Source organism: Dendropsophus ebraccatus, chromosome 1 (genome assembly GCF_027789765.1).
Source record: "Dendropsophus ebraccatus isolate aDenEbr1 chromosome 1, aDenEbr1.pat, whole genome shotgun sequence".
NCBI classification, from domain to species: Eukaryota; Metazoa; Chordata; class Amphibia; order Anura; family Hylidae; genus Dendropsophus; species Dendropsophus ebraccatus.
Genome location: NC_091454.1, coordinates 9,671,929 through 9,691,569, shown reverse-complemented (window position 1 = coordinate 9,691,569; position 19,641 = coordinate 9,671,929). Strand labels below are relative to the sequence as shown.

The window sequence follows — 19,641 nt, the reverse complement described above, 5'->3', positions numbered from 1 at the left end:
CCCTAGGCTAAATAAAAAACACATCAGAATTTTGTGTATGAATTGATCAAGCCATACTGCCCCATGTACCTCGTGCCGGTATCTGATACACATGGGTCCCTACACTAAGTCCACACCGTGCCAGTCAGTGGCCACCAACCCCGCAGGCGTGCACAGCCAGGGAACGGGGGCCATGGGACGGCCCTGCGACCCCCATGCCACAGGACCAGACCCAAAAACACCACACCAGAACCCGGCCAGCACCGCCGGCGGAGAAGGTCGCCCCCAAGCAGCACAAGTCTGGATAAGGAATTACACTCACCATAGCTGCAGCAAACAGAATGGGAAAAAAAACAGGAGGGATTAAAACCATGTGCACTCAGGTGTCTCCTGCTAATTGCGTTCATGTGGGTCTCACCAGGAGGAGTGCAATACACGGAGAAAAGAGAGAAACAGCTAGCACTCCTTTATAAGACCCACATGACCAAAATTAGCAGGATATGCCTGTGCTCACATGTCTGGACCCTATGTCTTCCCCATTCTGTGAGAACAGCAATGGTAAGTGTAATACCATATCCATACTTGTGTCGTTTGGGGGCAGCCTTCCCCGCCGGTGGTGCTGGCTGGGTTTTGGTGAGGCTTTTTGGGTCTGGTCCTGTGACATTGGGGTTGCAGGGCCGTTCCATGGCCTCCCTTCCCAGCACGTGCACGCTTTGCGGGGTTGGCGGTCGCTGACCGACACGGTGTGGAGTTAGCGTAGGGACCCGTGTGGACCAGAGGACCTGCGCGGTGGTACACGGGGCAATATGGCTTGATCAATTCATATACAGACGCTCTGGTGTTGATTTTTAATATAGGCCTAGCGGCATTAGTATCAGCCATAGATGGGATGTGCAGCGATTCCATTCTCTCCAGTTCGTATTATAGTAGTTATATTTCTGTATATAGGAGCAGTATTATAGTAGTTATATTCCTGTATATCGGGGGCAGTATTATAGTAGTTATATTCCTGTATATAGGAGCAGTATTATAGTAGCTATATTCTTGTATATAGGGAGCAGTATTATAGTAGTTATATTCCTGTATATAGGGAGCAGTATTATAGTAGTTATATTCCTGTATATAGGAGCAGTATTATAGTAGTTATATTCTTGTATATAGGAGCAGTATTATAGTAGTTATAAAATGTGAAATGGAGAGAAGAGTGCAGCTGCACCTCACACCTATGGCTGATACTAAAGCCGCTAAGCTACTTTAAAAACAAACACCAGGAATTTGGTATACGGTACAGAGTTAACGTAGGGACCCGTGTGAACCAGGATACCTGCACGGGGTACACAGGGCAGTATGGTTTGATCAAATTGTATACCAAATTCCTGGTGTTTGTTTTTAAAGTAGCTTAGCGGCTTTAGTATCAGCCATAGGTGTGAGGTGCAGCTGCACTCTTCTCTCCATTTCACATTATTGTAGTTATATTTCTGTATATAGGAGCAGCATTATAGTAGTTATATTCCTGTATATAGGGGCAGTATTATAGTAGTTATATTCCTGTATATAGGGGGCAGTATTATAGTAGTTATATTCCTGTATATAGGAGGCAGTATTATAGTAGTTATATTCTTGTATATTGGAGCAGTATTATAGTAGTTATATTCCTGTATATAGGAGCAGTATTATAGTAGTTATATTCTTGTATATAGGAGAAGTATTATAGTAGTTATATTCCTGTATATAGGAGCAGTATTATAGTAGTTATATCCCTGTATATAGGGAGCAGTATTTAGTTATAGTCTTGCATATAGTAATAGTATTATAGTATAAGAGCAGTTATATTCAGGCATACTATTACACAGTTCGCTTGATTGACCCTCTGACATACATATTAGCTCTCTTATTATAGCGGGACCGTTCTCCCCATATATTCCTCGTTCCTCCCTCTATAATAAACATTTCATTAGGACGGGACGTCAGCCCTATAATTAGTTCTTTCAGTGTCAATAATAGATGTTTGCTTTTTTCTGTAGAACGGATCTCAGCTATAGGGAACAAAGGAGATACATGCTGGAGTCTATTTACACAAGGCTATGGGCTTCAGGGCTTGTGCTGACACAGTGTACGGTATATTCATCATAATCAGGGTGTACAGGCATAACCAGTGGTTAAACCAATATCCATGATAATGCAGTCACTGCCACCATCATCCATCAGTCCCATCGATTGTAGCTACTGTATCTGACCTTTATGTCTTCTTTTACATCACCCTGTATGACAGTGTTGCATGACACTGTTCATCCTGATCTTCCTTGTTCATGAGTAGAATGCAGAATTACTGTATTCCGCAATCCGCACAGTAGAGTGCTGCAGGATATGAAGAGTTAAGGCATGACAGGCCGCCATCCGATGTATGTTGGCACAGATGATATGAGGGCTCCTTTATTTTAATTATAATATTTTACCACCACTTCGACGTGTGTTTCTGCGATTTCACGGCTCCGACACTTACATACTGTAATTTCACAGTTACTCAATTATCACTTTCTATAAAAAGATCTTTGGTGGCAACAGTCAAGGAAGCCGTCGCGTCCTATCAGGAACCGATCCCAAGAAATCGATGTGCGGGGTCTTATAGGATTTTCTTGGAAAGGTGTATTAAGGTGAAGTCAGAGGCCAATGCAAAGGCATGCACCCCCCCCCCTCCCCTTTCTCCCCAGTAAAAAAAAAAAATCTCCCCTTTTTGTTCTGCTTGTGACATATCCTTATTCTGGAAAGGTTGGGCAGCAATCAATATGGCCGCCATAGGGGTCAACACCCAGCTTTCCTACAGTCTTAGGGTGTTATTACACAGGCCGATAATAACTGTAAACGAGCGCTCATTTTCTGGGCCTTTTCCATGGCCCAATTATTGTTTAACAAGGGCTGCATGGACATCGTTACCGATGTCCTTGCAGCCCTTGCTTAAACTTCATACATTACCTATCCAGGCTGCAGGGCTCCTCTTGCGGTCTTCTTCTCCCTGGGTCTCGTGCACTCCAGCTTCAGAGCGGCCTGTCTAAGCTGACAGGCTGCTCAGCCAATCACTGGCCGCGGCGGTCCTGGCCAGTGATTGGCTGAGCGGCCTGTCAGCTGAGACACGCGACTCTGAAGCTGGATCGCGCGGGACCCGGGGCAAAGACCACAAGAGGAGCCCTGCAGCTATTACACGTAGCCATGCTCGTCGGCGCCCGGCAATTATAGGTTCAAACCTGTATCAAAGATCAGCCGATGATCGTTGTATTTATTACACAGTGCGATAATCCGATTATCGCTCCGTGGAATAGGCCCCTTAGGCTATATAATACGGATTACAGTTGCACTACAGACACATTTTTTTGTGGACTGCAGACATAATATACAATCCTTAAAAAGTACTGAATGTGTGAAAGAGGCCGAAGGGCAAATCTGTATATAAATGAAGTAGCCGGAGTCATTGGCATATTGAGTTAAAAAGTCATCTATATGCTGCAAGCACGCCGCCTGTCTGATGATTGACAGCAGAGGTCACAGCAGTTAGAGCCAATCAGCAGTTAGGAGGCGTGCTTGCAGCAGGGGGAGAGACACATGTACAGAATGAGTAGTAAATTACAACTTAACTGAGCTAATGTGGGGGAGTTAAGGGGTTTTCTAAACTTTAGACACAGAAGAGGGGATTATTACCTCTTTGGGGTGTGGTTTGTGGGGTAATTTCTGGGATCATCCTGGCAAAATTGGGCCTGTAGACAAGTATATAATAAATGAGGCCTTAAAGGGGTTGTCCAGCGTGGGGGCTATTTTTTCATATGGCCGGGGAGGAGGTGGCAGAAAGAAAAGACGTCCACTCACCTCCCCGGTTCCAGCGGCGGGTTCCGCATCACTCCGGTGCCCGGTTCCCGGCCGCTTCCGGGTGTCTGACGCGGGCCCGAGACGTGACGTCTCAGGTCCGCTCAGCCACTCAGTGAAGGAGGCGGGATCCCACCTCCTCCCCGGCCATATGAAAAAATAGCCCCCACGCTGGACAACCCCTTTAATTTGAGTGTGTGGTATACTTTCTAAAACATTCTGAGACCATGGTTAACACCCAGAAGGAAGATGAGTGGTTGCTAGGCAACCTTAAATGCAGGAGTAATTGTACTGTTTGCAGGTAGTAGAGCGTAGACCTGATGACGGGACTGTAGGTTATGTTGGTTTGTGCCAGGTTGTGGCCATTATAATGTATAATGTGGTGTGTAAATTTTGGTCAATATTAAAATAGTTTTCAATGTCTGTATATAAATCCAGTCATATTTGGGAGGTGGGCGCCTCGAAGCCTCTCAGCAAAGCTTCCATGTTCTTTCCCAAACCTCTAATCCGCTAGTGTTGTCTGACACCGGTTCCAGTTTCCACTAATCTCCCAGTAGCAGATGATAATGGATGCCGTTCGCTGCACTCCTTTGTTCGCTGACATTTTACAGCTCTGACATTTGGCTTCCTACTCCCACCGTGAAGAAAGAAGATTACCGCCTAATAATAGGAATTATTATCCACGTGTATCGCTCCCCTGCTGAGGGATTCTAGTACGGGGGGTCCTGATCCGTATTGTAAACTACACTATAGGCCTCAGTTATCAGGACTGTTTAGTAGGCCTCATCGCCCATAGCAACCACAGCTTTCATCTCTTCACCTGCTCTGGAGAAATATAAGCTGCGCTGTGATTGGCTGCTACACAACACAGGGTTAAATTTATCTATATTTCCTATAGACCACCAAAATGTGGTCTAAAAAGACCCCAATTTCCCAGGCACTAAATTAGTGATTGGTTGCTATGGGCAACAAGGACCTGCTTAATAATGGCAGCCTGTATGCATCATAGGCTCATAGCTCATAGGCCGCCTCCAATGTCTGCCCCATGCTTGCCAACAGGCTAGGTGGTGAGGTGTGACGCCACTCCAGTGGTGGTTGGCCGAGATACAGCCACACCTTAAAGGGGTAGTTCACCCAAATTTTTTTTCTTTCAAATCAACTGCTGCCATGAAGTGCCAAAGATTTGTAATTTACTTCTATTAAAAAATCTCAAGCCTTCCAGTACTTATCAGTTGCTGTATGCCCAACAGGAAGTTGTATTATTTCTAGTCTGGAGAGCAGGAGAGGTTTTCTATGGGGATTTGCTACTGCTCTGGACAGTTCCTGACATGGACAAAGGAGGCAACAGAGAGCACTTTGTCAGACAGGAAAGAAAACACCACTTCCTGCTGGACACACAGCAGCTCATAAGTACTGGAAGACTTAAGATTTTTTAATAGAAGTGAATTACAAATCTCTGGCACTTCATGACACCAGTTGATTTGAAAGAAATTTTTTTTTGGTGGACTACCCCTTTAAGACGTTACTTCATTACGCCAGTGCCGGTTGGGCACACAGTTGTGATGGCACGCCTGCTTTTATTTTAGAAGGCCGGTTGTACCTTGTTCCCCTGTGGTCAGTGTCCTGCCGGGCTGCTGGGGTCCCTTGGGTTAGTGTGATCACGGATGGCCGGAGTGGTGTAGTGACCCACTATCGGAACTGCCACCCACAGCCACAGAAAGGGGAAATGTCCCAAGGATGTGGTGAACACTGTGTCGGTGTGAGGCAAAGAATCACAAAGTCTCTTTATCTTATCTGTTTTTACTGGAAAAGTACGTGTGTGCAGCAGGTTATACAGTTGTGCCTTGACAGTAGAGGTTTCTCTTGAGAAAACACTTGATAATACTTTTGGACGAACACTGGACAATACAACAATCAGATCTGTGACAGGAATGTAGTAAGAAGTACAGTCGTGCCGACTGAGCAGCGTGTTAAGAGATATAAAGGATCTGAGTAGCAGAGAGGAGGATGTCGTGAGAGTCCCAACCCAAGTAGTACTGTGCTCTGCCGGGATGTAGGAGAAGAAGGTGAGGTAGAAGAATACTTACACAGTGCTCTCTGCTGCCGCCTCTGTCCATGTCAGGAACTGGCCAGAACTGGAGAGGTTTTCTATGAGGATTTGCTACTACTCTGGACAGTTCCTGACATGGACAGAGGTGGCAGCAGAGAGCACAGTGTCAGGCTGGAGAGAATCCACCACTTCCTGCAGGATATACAGCAGCTGATAAGTACTGGAAGACTGGAGATTTTTAAATAGAAATAAATTACAAATCTATATAACTTTCTGAAACCAGAAAAAGAAAAAGATTATCACCGGAGTACCCCTTTAATGTACTTTTAAGGATGAATGCCAGCTTGGAGGGCTATCCCTTCTAAGGCTATGTTCACACTACGTAAATTAACGGCCATTGTGTTCACCCGGTCGGACATGTGCGCCTGAAACTACGGCCGTAGAAATATGGCCATACGGTCTAGTCGTGAAACTACGGCCGTTGTATAATTTTGCTTCCTAGCTTGTTTCTGAGCGGGATGAAACAGGTCAATTATTTGGAATACTGCGCCCAGCCCAATAAACCACACAGAAATTTTTTTTATTTCAAAATCAAGTTTAATTTTGCAGAAATAAATATTCCGTGCGCGGCCGCATTGAAATCCACGGCCGTAGTTGGAACATTACCGTCCGGAAATAAATGACATGTTCATTTTTCACGGAGCCGTGAAAACAACGGTCGTTGTCTGATACGTAGTGTGCACTGTACAACCGTAGTTCGTATACATAGCAGCCAAGGCATAAACCTCAAAACTACAGCCGTAGTTTTGCGGTTCAGACTACGGCCGCAGTTTTACGTAGTGTGAACATAGCCTTAGAGTGCATTGTATAGGAGATATGTAGAGTCAGGTCTCTTTCATACGAGGGGATTGCTGCTGATTAATATTACATAACACAGACAAGACGGATGCACAGAATCTCCGGGGTCTGTAAAGCAGCCACAATGGCTTCATACGTCATAGACAGGGAGCTAATGGCTGATCTGACCGAGGGGGCTCTCAGCCCTAATGCAGAGACTCTGCTCACACTCTACCCACAATGCACCTGGGCCTCCATTCAAAACTTCTCGCTTCGCTGAAGGTGCAATGAAATGTTTCAATTTAATAAACTCTGCGGATTTTGTGCAGAGGACGACATCTGGATAGTGAATATTATTACTGTCCGGGTCTGATCCTCAGCCTGGCATCCATCTTCATCTTCTGTCCATCCATATAAACATTATTGTACAAGAGAGAAGGTCTGGTGAGAAAGCAGCACAGAGTATTTCAGAGAAGTATATGATGCTCACATAGGAGACATTGACCAGTGATGTTATTACTACAGATTACTAAAGAGGGGCAGTGTCATAATATGAGGCAGACAGATTTAAGGGGGAGTGCCTCCAGCAGCACAGAGTATTTCAGGAGAGGAGCCTGCTGACCTTATAGTGACCTGTTTAATCGCTTCATAATGTTAGGACAGGGTCTGCGATGTGCAAGGTATTGAATGATCTAGAAGAAAAAAGGTCCCCCTAGCAGCACAGAGTATTTAAGGTACATTGGTCTTGTTTTAAAGAAGTATTCCGCTCATAAATTTTGATATGTTGCTGCCCATGGTGAGACTATCAATTCCTTCTGTGTCTTTAGCAGAACGCAGCAGCTCAGAACTGGGGGAAGGAGACTGAATAGAAAATCACAAGCATGGAAGGAATTGTTAGTCTCATCATGAAAAGTTATGTTTATGAGTGGAATACCCCTTTATGTAGTGACATATCTATATGTGTTATTATTTAAACTTCAAGTCAACGGTGTTTGAAGGAGAAAGGAGACGGAATCAGCAGCACAGAGTATTTTAGGGGGTTTGTACAGGTATTGTGGCTGAGCAGCACTGAGTATTTCAGGGGGTTTGTACAGTTATTGTGGCTGAGCAGCACAGAGTATTTCAGGGGGTTTGTACAAATATTGTGGCTGAGCAGCACAGAGTATTTCAGGGGGTTTGTACAGGTATTGTGGCTGAGCAGCACAGAGTATTTCAGGGGGTTTGTACAAATATTGTGGCTGAGCAGCACAGAGTATTTCAGGGGGTTTGTACAAATATTGTGGCTGAGCAGCACAGAGTATTTCAGGGGGTTTGTACAGGTATTGTGGCTTAGCAGCATAGAGTATTTCAGGGGGTTTGTACAGGTATTGTGGCTGAGCAGCACAGAGTATTTCAGGGGGTATGGACAGGTATTGTGGCTGAGCAGCACAGAGTATTTCAGGGGGTATGTATAGGTATTGTGGCTGAGCAGCACAGAGTATTTCAGGGGGTATGTATAGGTATTGTAGCTGAGCAGCACAGAGTATTTCAGGGGGTATGTATAGGTATTGTAGCTGAGCAGCACAGAGTATTTCAGGGGGTATGTACAGGTATTGTGGCTGAGCAGCACAGAGTATTTCAGGGGGGATGTACAGGTATTGTGGCTGAGCAGCACAGAGTATTTCAGGGGGTATGTACAGGTATTGTAGCTGAGCAGCACAGAGTATTTCAGGGGGTTTGTACAGGTATTGTAGCTTAGCAGCACAGAGTATTTCAGGGGGTATGGATAGGTATTGTGGCTAAGCAGCACAGAGTATTTCAGGGGGTTTGTACAGGTATTGTGGCTGAGCAGCACAGAGTATTTCAGGAGGTATGTTCAGGTATTGTGGCTGAGCAGTGACAACTAGATAAACAGAGTGAGCAGCACAGAGTATTTTAGTGAATTCTCTGATGTATGATTGCAGGGTCACAGGGGTCAGTATTGGGGTCACCTCTATGCGCTGTATGTCTCAGGGGTCAGCTCTGATCCATTGTGGCTGTCACTGAGCTGCGTCTGCTGCCATCTGGACTTGCTGCTATTCTGAGCGTCGGGGATCACTGTGCCATGTGGTCTGCAGGGGGAGCGCGCAGATAGGGGGAGCGCACAGACAGGGAAGCAGCGCACTCCCATCTCCCCGCAGGGCACTCAGGGCCTATGTCTCCTGATGAGAGAACTGAGGTCAGCCATAAAAAACGCGGATAAATGGAGCCACGTTCCCGCCATGACACTAATCTGTGCGTCCGTATGAGGCGCAGCAGGAGGCGATCTGCTCCCGTTACTATAACGCTTCAGAGCCCACAGCCAGGCCCTCACCCTCTGGGTTACTGGGGATGTCAGTGCTAAAAGTTATATATATATATATATATATATATATATATATATATATATAGGCACAAAATCCATGACTGGTTATCTTCGAATCCCTACAGACCCCCCATAGCGCCAATAAAGACACTACTCTGCCTTGGATTTTATCGGCCGGTTTATTTACCAACTTAAACATGCATCAACACACTATACCCATCACCTCACACCCCACTGAGCTCCCTCCCCCACCAGTTACAGTAGACCAAATGACGGAGGTGACCTCGAAGCCCCAAAACATAATCGGCGGTCACCCACACGTATAATCACGCCCACAAGATGTGCGTCTACTTGGTTCAGAGGCTCAGAGGCACCAATTCTAAACCAAATGGACCAAAAGCCGCTATTGACGACGGCCAAACAGCGAAATGACGGACGTAAATTTTTCATTTTGCAGATGGAGAGGGGAAAAAACTGGCTCAGTTGCCCCTAGCAACCAATCAGATTCCACCTTTCATTCCTCACAGACTCTTTGGAAAATGAAAGGTGGAATCTGATTGGTTGCTAGGGGCAACTGAGCCAGTTTCACTTTACACCATGTTTGATAGATCTCCCCCATAGTGTGAACATAGCCGTACACTGCCACATAACGTCATCCTGTGCTCCATGTTATTCTCTGTAACGGAATGACAGGTGATCAAACGTGTAACCTTATACGTATGAGATTCTGTGTCACATCACGTCACTACCTGACAGAAATTATATTCTGTATAACAGGAGATTCTGTGTATAAGGAGTATTACTACATATGATATTCTGTGTATAAGGAGTATTACTACATATGATATTCTGTGTATAAGGAGTATTACTACATATGATATTCTGTGTATAAGGAGTATTACTACATATGATATTCTGTGTATAAGGAGTATTACTATGTATGATATTCTGTGTATAAGGAGTATTACTACATATGATATTCTGTGTATAAGGAGTATTACTAGATATGATATTCTGTGTATAAGGAGTATTACTATGTATGATATTCTGTGTATAAGGAGTATTACTATGTATGATATTCTGTGTATAAGGAGTATTACTATGTATGATATTCTGTATATAAGGAGTATTGGTACATTTGATATTCTGTGTATAAGGAGTATTACTACATATGATATTCTGTGTATAAGGAGTATTACTATGTATGATATTCTGTGTATAAGGAGTATTACTATGTATGATATTCTGTGTATAAGGAGTATTACTATGTATGATATTCTGTGTATAAGGAGTATTACTATGTATGATATTCTGTATATAAGGAGTATTGGTACATTTGATATTCTGTGTATAAGGAGTATTACTACATATGATATTCTGTGTATAAGGAGTATTACTATGTATGATATTCTGTGTATAAGGAGTATTACTATGTATGATATTCTGTGTATAAGGAGTATTACTATGTATGATATTCTGTGTATAAGGAGTATTACTACATATGATATTCTGTGTATAAGGAGTATTGCTATGTATGATATTCAGTGTATAAGGAGTATTACTATGTATGATATTCAGTGTATAAGGAGTATTACTATGTATGATATTCAGTGTATAAGGAGTATTACTATGTATGATATTCAGTGTTTTAAGGAGTATTACTACATATGATATTCTGTGTATAAGGAGTATTACTATGTATGATATTCAGTGTATAAGGAGTATTACTATGTATGATATTCTGTGTATAAGGAGTATTACTACATATGATATTCTGTGTATAAGGAGTATTACTATGTATGATATTCAGTGTATAAGGAGTATTGCTATGTATGATATTCTGTGTATAAGGAGTATTACTATGTATGATATTCTGTGTATAAGGAGTATTACTATGTATGATATTCTGTGTATAAGGAGTATTACTACGTATGATATTCAGTGTATAAGGAGTATTACTACATATGATATTCTGTGTATAAGGAGTATTACTATGTATGATATTCTGTGTATAAGGAGTATTGGTACATTTGATATTCTGTGTATAAGGAGTATTACTACATATGATATTCAGTGTATAAGGAGTATTACTATGTATGATATTCTGTGTATAAGGAGTATTGCTATGTATGATATTCAGTGTATAAGGAGTATTACCATGTATGATATTCTGTGTATAAGGAGTATTACTATGTATGATATTCTGTGTATAAGGAGTATTGCTATGTATGATATTCTGTGTATAAGGAGTATTGCTATGTATGATATTTAGTGTATAAGGAGTATTACTATGTATGATATTCTGTGTATAAGGAGTATTACTATGTATGATATTCTGTGTCGCCAAAGCTCATGTTCTCACACATACACACATACACATTACTGACACACACACTGACTGACACATACACATTACTGACATACACATTACTGACACACACACTGACTGACACATACACATTACTGACATACACATTACTGACACACACACTGACTGACACATACACATTACTGACACATACACATTACTGACACACACACTGACTGACACATACACATTACTGACACATACACATTACTGACACATACACATTACTCAGCTACAATGTTGGCACTCCGTCATGTGGTGCTTGTGGATATAATCGTAATATATCAACAAGGATTCCCGGCACTTCACCACAGCTTTAACTTGCAAAAGTGCGTTTATTTACAAGACATGGTGCACACATATAATCAGGCAAGACGCGTTTCGGCAAAGTCGCCTTTGGCAGTTGATAAAGGCGACTTTGCCGAAACGCGTCTTGCCTGATTATATGTGTGCACCATGTCTTGTAAATAAACGCACTTTTGCAAGTTAAAGCTGTGGTGAAGTGCCGGGAATCCTTGTTGATACATACTCATTACTGACACACACACTGACTGACACATACACATAACTGACACATACACATTACTGACACAGACACTGACTGACACAGACACTTAGGTTACTATTACACGGAACGATAATCGGCCCAATTTGGCCGATTATCGCTCCGTGTAATAAATACAACGATCAGACGATGACAATGATCATCGTCTGATCGTTGATATAGGTTAGAACCTATAATTGTCGGGCACCAACTGCGCACAGCTAAGTGCGACTGACGATATACATTACCTATCCACACTCCAGGGCTGCGCGTCCTAGCATCAGACAGCCTGTCTGAGCTGACAGGCCGCTCAGCCATTCACAGGCCGGGACCGCCACTAGACCGTTGGGGACCCGGGGAGAAGCGGACTGCAGGAGCAGCCCTGGAGCGTGGATAGGTAATGCATACAGTTTAAACAAGGGATACAAGGACATTGGTAACGATGTCCCTGCAGTCCTTGTTAAACGATTATCCGTCCGTGTAATAGGCCCAGTAAACGAGCACCGATCTCGTTTAGTCTTTACAGTTGTAAATCGGGCCCCTATTGGCTCGCCTAATACCACCCTTACTGACATCTCCCCCTATAGTGTGCAGTCTAGTACAGCAAAATTAATGTTCCCGATATGTCGGTAGAATTCTCTTCTACACAAGTACACAGAGCGCCGTTCCTTCTCTGCTTTATGTTCCCCTCTCAGTGATGGATACAATGATGCAGGCATCTTGTTTAGCATTAGGCTGCTTCATTTAACGTGTCCTCCATTTAGGACCCCCCTCCCCCCGGCCGGCAGCGCTGTGTAATGATTGATTATAATGGAAGGATATGGCCGCTCCATCTTCTTCTGCTCCGCTTAATGGGATGGAGTTTTAGTTAATAAACAACACAGAGATGATATAATAAGAGGAGAACCGACCGCCATATACTGCAGAACATTGTTATTGTATTATGGTAACTGCTTCACCACAGCCACAATCTCTGTCTCTGATGGCGGTATTATAGTATTTATATCCCTGTATATAGGGGGCAGTATTATAGTAGGGGGGGGGGGCATTTTGGGACTGGTCCTGTGGCATGGGGGTTGCAGGGCCATTCCATGGCCCCCTTTCCCTGCCCATGCACGCCTGCGGGGGTGGTGGTCACTGACCGGCACAGTGTGGACTTAGTGTAGGGACCCATGTGTATCAGATACCTGCACGAGGTACATGGGGCAGTATGGCTTGATCAATTCATACACAAAATTCTGATGTTTTTTATGCAGCCGAGAGGCACTAGTGTCAGCCATAGGTGTGATGTGCAACACTCTTTTTCTTCCCTGAACGTATTATAGTAGTTATATTCTTGTATATAGGTGGCAGTATTATAGTAGTTATATTCCTGTATATAGGAGCAGTATTATAGTAGTTATATTCCTGTATATAGGAGCAGTATTACAGTAGTTATATTCCTGTATATAGGGGGCAGTATTATAGTAGTTATATTCCTGTATACAGGATGCAGTATTATAGTAGATATATTCTTGTATATAGGAGCAGTATTATAGTAGTTATATTCCTGTATATAGGAGCAGTATTATAGTAGATATATTCTTGTATATAGGAGCAGTATTATAGTAGTTATATTCCTGTATATAGGAGCAGTATTATAGTAGTTATATTCCTGTATATAGGGGTCAGTATTATAGTAGTTATATTCCTGTATATAGGAGCAGTATTATAGTATATATATTATTGTATATAGGGAGCAGTATTATAGTAGTTATATTCCTGTATATAGGAGCAGTATTATAGTAGTTATATTCCTGTATATAGGGGTCAGTATTATAGTAGTTATATCCCTGTATATAGGAGCAGTATTATAGTAGTTATATTCTTGTATATAGGGGACAGTATTACAGTAGTTATATTCCTGTATATAGGAGCAGTATTATAGTAGTTATATTCTTGTATATAGGGGACAGTATTACAGTAGTTATATTCCTGTATATAGGAGCAGTATTATAGTAGTTATCACATCCAGAAGCAAAAAGAGCTAGCATTCACCGTCTGCTGCAAATATAGTCCTTTTTATTCGGGGTAGTTTAGCATAGACGTAGGGGAGGGAGGTGAAAGCAGGAGCGTTAAGGCATTAAGTTATATTCCTGTATATAGGAGCAGTATTATAGTAGTTATATTCTTGTATATGGAGGGCAGTATTATTAGTGGTTATATTCCTGTATATAGGGGTCAGTATTATAGTAGTTATATTCCTGTATATAGGAGCAGTATTATAGTAGTTATATTCTTGTATATGGAGGGCAGTATTATAGTAGTTATATTCTTGTATATGGAGGGCAGTATTATAGTAGTTATATTCTTGTATATGGAGGGCAGTATTATTAGTGGTTATATTCTTGATCACTGACCCACGTCCCCACATCAGGACGTCACAGATTGTCTTGCAGTCAGTCCTGAGGTTTTGGGTCAGTAATCTTGGAGCATGTCACCATTTAGCATTGTCCTACAGAAGGATGTATAGCTGCGGCACACAGAAGTAATGAAGAATAATCCTGGGGGGATTGCTCAGCCACTAATATACTCAGTGGACTCCATATATATCGAGTCTATTACAGAGTGCGTAAAAAAAAAATGGGAAACGAGACAGATGATTAATATTGTGCAGGTGCCATGAGGACGTATGAGTCATGACTGCAGCGAGGCGGGAGAAGCTTATCTACCATACAAATACATTATGTCATTACTTTCTGTAATCCGCCATCCGGTAATTCAGAAATTGCCATAAGGGTCTATCTCTAGAACAGGGATATGTATGTATGTATACACATTACTTATAGCTGTAGGCTCCGTATATTGTCACATATAGACCCCCAGGGAGCGTTCACCGTGTGTGTGGTCTTTATGGCCCATGGAGGGACAATTACTAAGCAGTCCTCGGCTCTCTTTACCTGGCGCTAATGAATTGGTGGCCATTAAGCGGGATTGGATTTTCCTTCCCTTAGGACGTCTCTCTCATTTCTGGGACGTGCAGGATGGGGGATGAATGGTCGTCTGTCACAGAATGTTATGGAGATTGCGTAAGTATTAGCCCCCCTCCCAGTATAACCACATCAACATTACCGCCAATAGGAGCCATTGTCTAGGCAAAGCTTCCCGAGCTCATCCTGATCTTCCTGATTCCTCCATGGATAGTGACAGTATGGTGGGTTAGAATGATTGGTAACGGAAGGGTTAACCCCAGCCCCCATCTCCGATGTCTCTAATCCTATCTATTATGTGCCACTGCCTTTTCCTGCTGTGTCCAGAATTTGAGCCAATTATCTTGTTATTGATCCTATTCTCCTGCCCATGTATCTGTGAGGATGGACGGCAGCCGACCGCCCGCCCGCCTGCCGCTGTCAGCTCCAATTACTTCTCCAGCGGCCGCACTGCGCCCAGGGATTCCCCTCTCACTGCGGATACAGGGAACGAGGACGTTCATGTACACTGAGAGAATAATACTATTATATAACTATAGTCCATAAATAATACTGCCATACAGTGCTTATTTATCACTATTGTAAAGAGCCAAGTTACAGGACCTGTATAATACTGCCATATATTGACCTCATATTACTACCATCAAAGGATTCATTATCAGCACCTACATAAATACCGCAATACAATGTGCCTATGTAATACTGCTGCTATATAGTAACCACATATTACCCAAATAAAAGCACCTGCGTAACACAATGTCCTCGTGTTAAAATACAGGGCCCAGCATTCACAAAAAACTACTAGGCGGTAACAACATACTACCGGCATAAAGTGACCTCATAATACTACATTATACCCATATAATACTGTCATACTGCACCCACATAAGAGTATTGTGACGTGCCCCAGTGATAGCAATCACATTGTACTGCCATACAGTAACTAAATAATACAGTAAAGTGCCTGTATAATACCGCTATATATTACCTACAAAATACCTACGAATAACTGTATCCAGCCATGAAGTGCCCAAAAAATCCACATAATATTGCAGTATAGTTCCCAAATAACAGGACCCACATAATACCGCCATATAGTACCCATATAAAACTATAAAAACATGTCATTAGTGCCTAATACAACTAAATTTTAACATATTTCACTGCCATACTGTGCCCACACACTACTATATTCGAGTTCCCATCTCGCAGCACTCACATGGCAGTGTCATACAGTGCCTACATAATACCGCCATGCAGTCTCTGTATAACGCTACCATATGCTTAACAGTACCGCATAGTAGTACTCAGGTAATACTACCGCCAGTCAGATGACTAAGAAGATGGAAGCAGGTGAGGGGATGGGATGGGGGAGCCTCTGGGACTCCTTTAGGGACATTAACACCCCCGCCACCTGTGGGCGCTCTCTTCTCTTGCTGTGAGGTGGTGGCTCTAGGGTACTTGAGGTAGGTAGGTACTTGTTGGCACCTGGCCTGGCACTGGACTGGGGCAGCACAGGGAATCACAAGGCTGTGATGGTTTTTGCAGGGTCCCTGCAGACGTCTCCCTTGGCTGAACACTCAGAGGAGGTGGCGGCTGACGAGAGCTGACAGGACGCCCACACAGCCGCGCCAACCCGTCCGCCATCTCCTCATGTCCCCGCAGCACAAAGTGACAGCAGCAGAGGTTCCTGTCAGGCCGGGTCGGGGCACTCTGCCCTGATCCCTGCTCCTCAATCATTCCTTCTAGACATGTCCAGATGCAGAGGAAAGCCCTCGCCGATAACCCTCATATTGCATCTTACTTATTCCTGATCTGGTCTGGATGCAGTACAGCGCCCCCACCTCGCTTTTCTAGAGTCCTCAATGGCAAATCCTCACCATAACATGACCACAAGAATTTTGGGCCAAAACTTGACTGGCAGAGATGCTCCCTTCCACTAGGTGGCACCACATAGCAAGCTCACTTCCTTTTAGGGGAGGAGCTACTTTGCATATTTATTTCCCAGCATACATTGCGCAGCCTATAACTCTCCCTAAGCCATATGGCATCTGCTCAAAGTTTACCCCTTCAGGACCTTTTCATGTGATTTTTTAACACGAAATCTAGATGGAGGAGTAGGGCGGCTATGTTTGTTAGCACCCAGTGTTCCTATATACATTAGAGCCTATTAAGGTCCTGTATACTGTTAAAGCTGGGGCCCCTGACTTGATTACTGCCCTGGGCCCCTATAATCACTCATCTCATAGGAAGCCCACATATCCCATTTACATACAGTCTATCTCTCCGCCCCCCCTGTGGCGGCACACAGTTTTATAAAATTAGGTTAAATGTAAAAAAATTAGATCACCACTTTTTTTCTTTCTTTTTTTAATTCTTTACTTATAAATCCCACATGGCGCATTGAGAAAATCCTTCCTCCAAGACATATACTGTCGGGAAACACTGGATGATTTCTGCTAGAACAGCGCCACCTAGGGGCCAAAGGGGGAAAATGTTTTTGGAAAGAAAAAAAAAATAAAATGATATCCTCTTATAAGGAGATTACATAGATGTCATAGCGGCTTATGTTATTCGGGGACATATGTTTGGATATAAGTGAGAGCAAAAACCCACAGTCACCGAGCCGGTGTTAAATTCTCCAGCATCCCGAATATCTGAAAATACCTTTTATAGGAAATCCTACTGACATTTGGTGTATAGGTATAGTGCTGGTAGGGGTGTATGGAGCAGGCTCAGCAGCTGGTATATGGTGTATAGGTACAGTGCTGGTAGGGGTGTATGGAGCAGGCTCAGCAGCTGGTATATGGTGTATAGGTACAGTGCTGGTAGGGGTGTATGGAGCAGGCTCAGCAGCTGGTATAGGTGTATAGGAATAGTGCTGGTAGGGGTGTATGGAGCAGGCTCAGCAGCTGGTATATGGTGTATAGGTATAGTGCTGGTAGGGGTGTATGGAGCAGGCTCAGCAGCTGGTATAGGTGTATAGGTATAGTGATGGTAGGGGTGTATGGAGCAGGCTCAGCAGCTGGTATATGGTGTATAGGTATAGTGCTGGTAGGGGTGTATGGAGCAGGCTCAGCAGCTGGTATATGGTGTATAGGCATAGTGCTGGTAGGGGTGTATGGAGCAGGCTCAGCAGCTGGTATATGGTGTATAGGTATAGTGCTGGGAGGGGTGTATGGAGCAGGCTCAGCAGCTGGTATAGGTGTATAGGTATAGTGCTGGTAGAGGTGTATGGAGCAGGCTCAGCAGCTGGTATAGGTGTATAGGTATAGTGCTGGTAGGGGTGTATGGAGCAGGCTCAGCAGCTGGTATATGATGTATAAGTATAGTGCTGTAGGGGTGTATGGAGCAGGCCCAGCAGCTGGTATAGGTGTATAGGTATAGTGCTGGTAGGGGTGTATGGAGCAGGCTCAGCAGCTGGTATATGATGTATAGGTATAGTGCTGGTAGGGGTGTATGGGGCAGGCTCAGCAGCTGATATATGGTGTATAGGTATAGTGCTGGGAGGGGTGTATGGAGCAGGCTCAGCAGCTGGTATAGGTGTATAGGTATAGTGCTGGTAGGGGTGTATGGAGCAGGCTCAGCAGCTGGTATATGATGTATAAGTATAGTGCTGTAGGGGTGTATGGAGCAGGCTCAGCAGCTGGTATATGGTGTATAGGTACAGTGCTGGTAGGGGTGTATGGAGCAGGCTCAGCAGCTGGTTTATGGTGTATAGGTATAGTGCTGGTAGGGGTGTATGGAGCAGGCTCGGCAGCTAGTATAGGTGTATAGGTATAGTGCTGGTAGGGGTGTATGGAGCAGGCTCAGCAGCTGGTATATGGTGTATAGGTATAGTGCTGGTAGGGGTGTGTGGAGAAGGCTCAGCAGCTGGTATAGGTGTATAGGTATAGTGCTGGTAGGGGTGTATGGAGCAGGCTCAGCAGCTGGTATAGGTGTATAAGTATAGTGCTGGTAGGGGTGTATGGAGCAGGCTCAGCAGCTGGTACAGGTGTATAAGTATAGTGCTGGTAGGGGTGTATGGAGCAGGCTCAGCAGCTGGTATATGATGTATAAGTATAGTGCTGTAGGGGTGTATGGAGCAGGCTCAGCAGCTGGTATATGGTGTATAGGTATAGTGCTGGTAGGGGTGTATGGAGCAGGCTCAGCAGCTGGTATATGGTGTATAGGCATAGTGCTGGTAGGGGTGTATGGAGCAGGCTCAGCAGCTGGTATATGGTGTATAGGTATAGTGCTGGGAGGGGTGTATGGAGCAGGCTCAGCAGCTGGTATAGGTGTATAGGTATAGTGCTGGTAGGGGTGTATGGAGCAGGCTCAGCAGCTGGTATATGATGTATAAGTATAGTGCTGTAGGGGTGTATGGAGCAGGCTCAGCAGCTGGTATATGGTGTATAGGTACAGTGCTGGTAGGGGTGTATGGAGCAGGCTCAGCAGCTGGTTTATGGTGTATAGGTATAGTGCTGGTAGGGGTGTATGGAGCAGGCTCGGCAGCTAGTATAGGTGTATAGGTATAGTGCTGGTAGGGGTGTATGGAGCAGGCTCAGCAGCTGGTATATGGTGTATAGGTATAGTGCTGGTAGGGGTGTGTGGAGCAGGCTCAGCAGCTGGTATAGGTGTATAGGTATAGTGCTGGTAGGGGTGTATGGAGCAGGCTCAGCAGCTGGTATAGGTGTATAAGTATAGTGCTGGTAGGGGTGTGTGGAGCAGGCTCAG

The 19,641-nt window shown here is 44.0% G+C and overlaps 1 protein-coding gene across 5 annotated transcripts in view; it reads left to right on the top strand.

Moving 5' to 3' along the window:
• Positions 1 to 19,641, top strand: part of SYN3 (synapsin III) — a 174,245-nt gene that overhangs the window by 17,202 nt on the left and 137,402 nt on the right. For 2 of the 5 annotated variants that reach the window (XM_069966545.1, XM_069966582.1), the window contains exon 1: positions 9,649 to 9,737. The exons of the other annotated variants lie outside the window; for them this stretch is intronic. The gene's annotated coding sequence lies outside the window, so the exon portion shown is untranslated. Of the gene's footprint in view, positions 1 to 9,648; positions 9,738 to 19,641 lie in introns of those variants that run through there. 5 annotated transcript variants of the gene reach the window in all.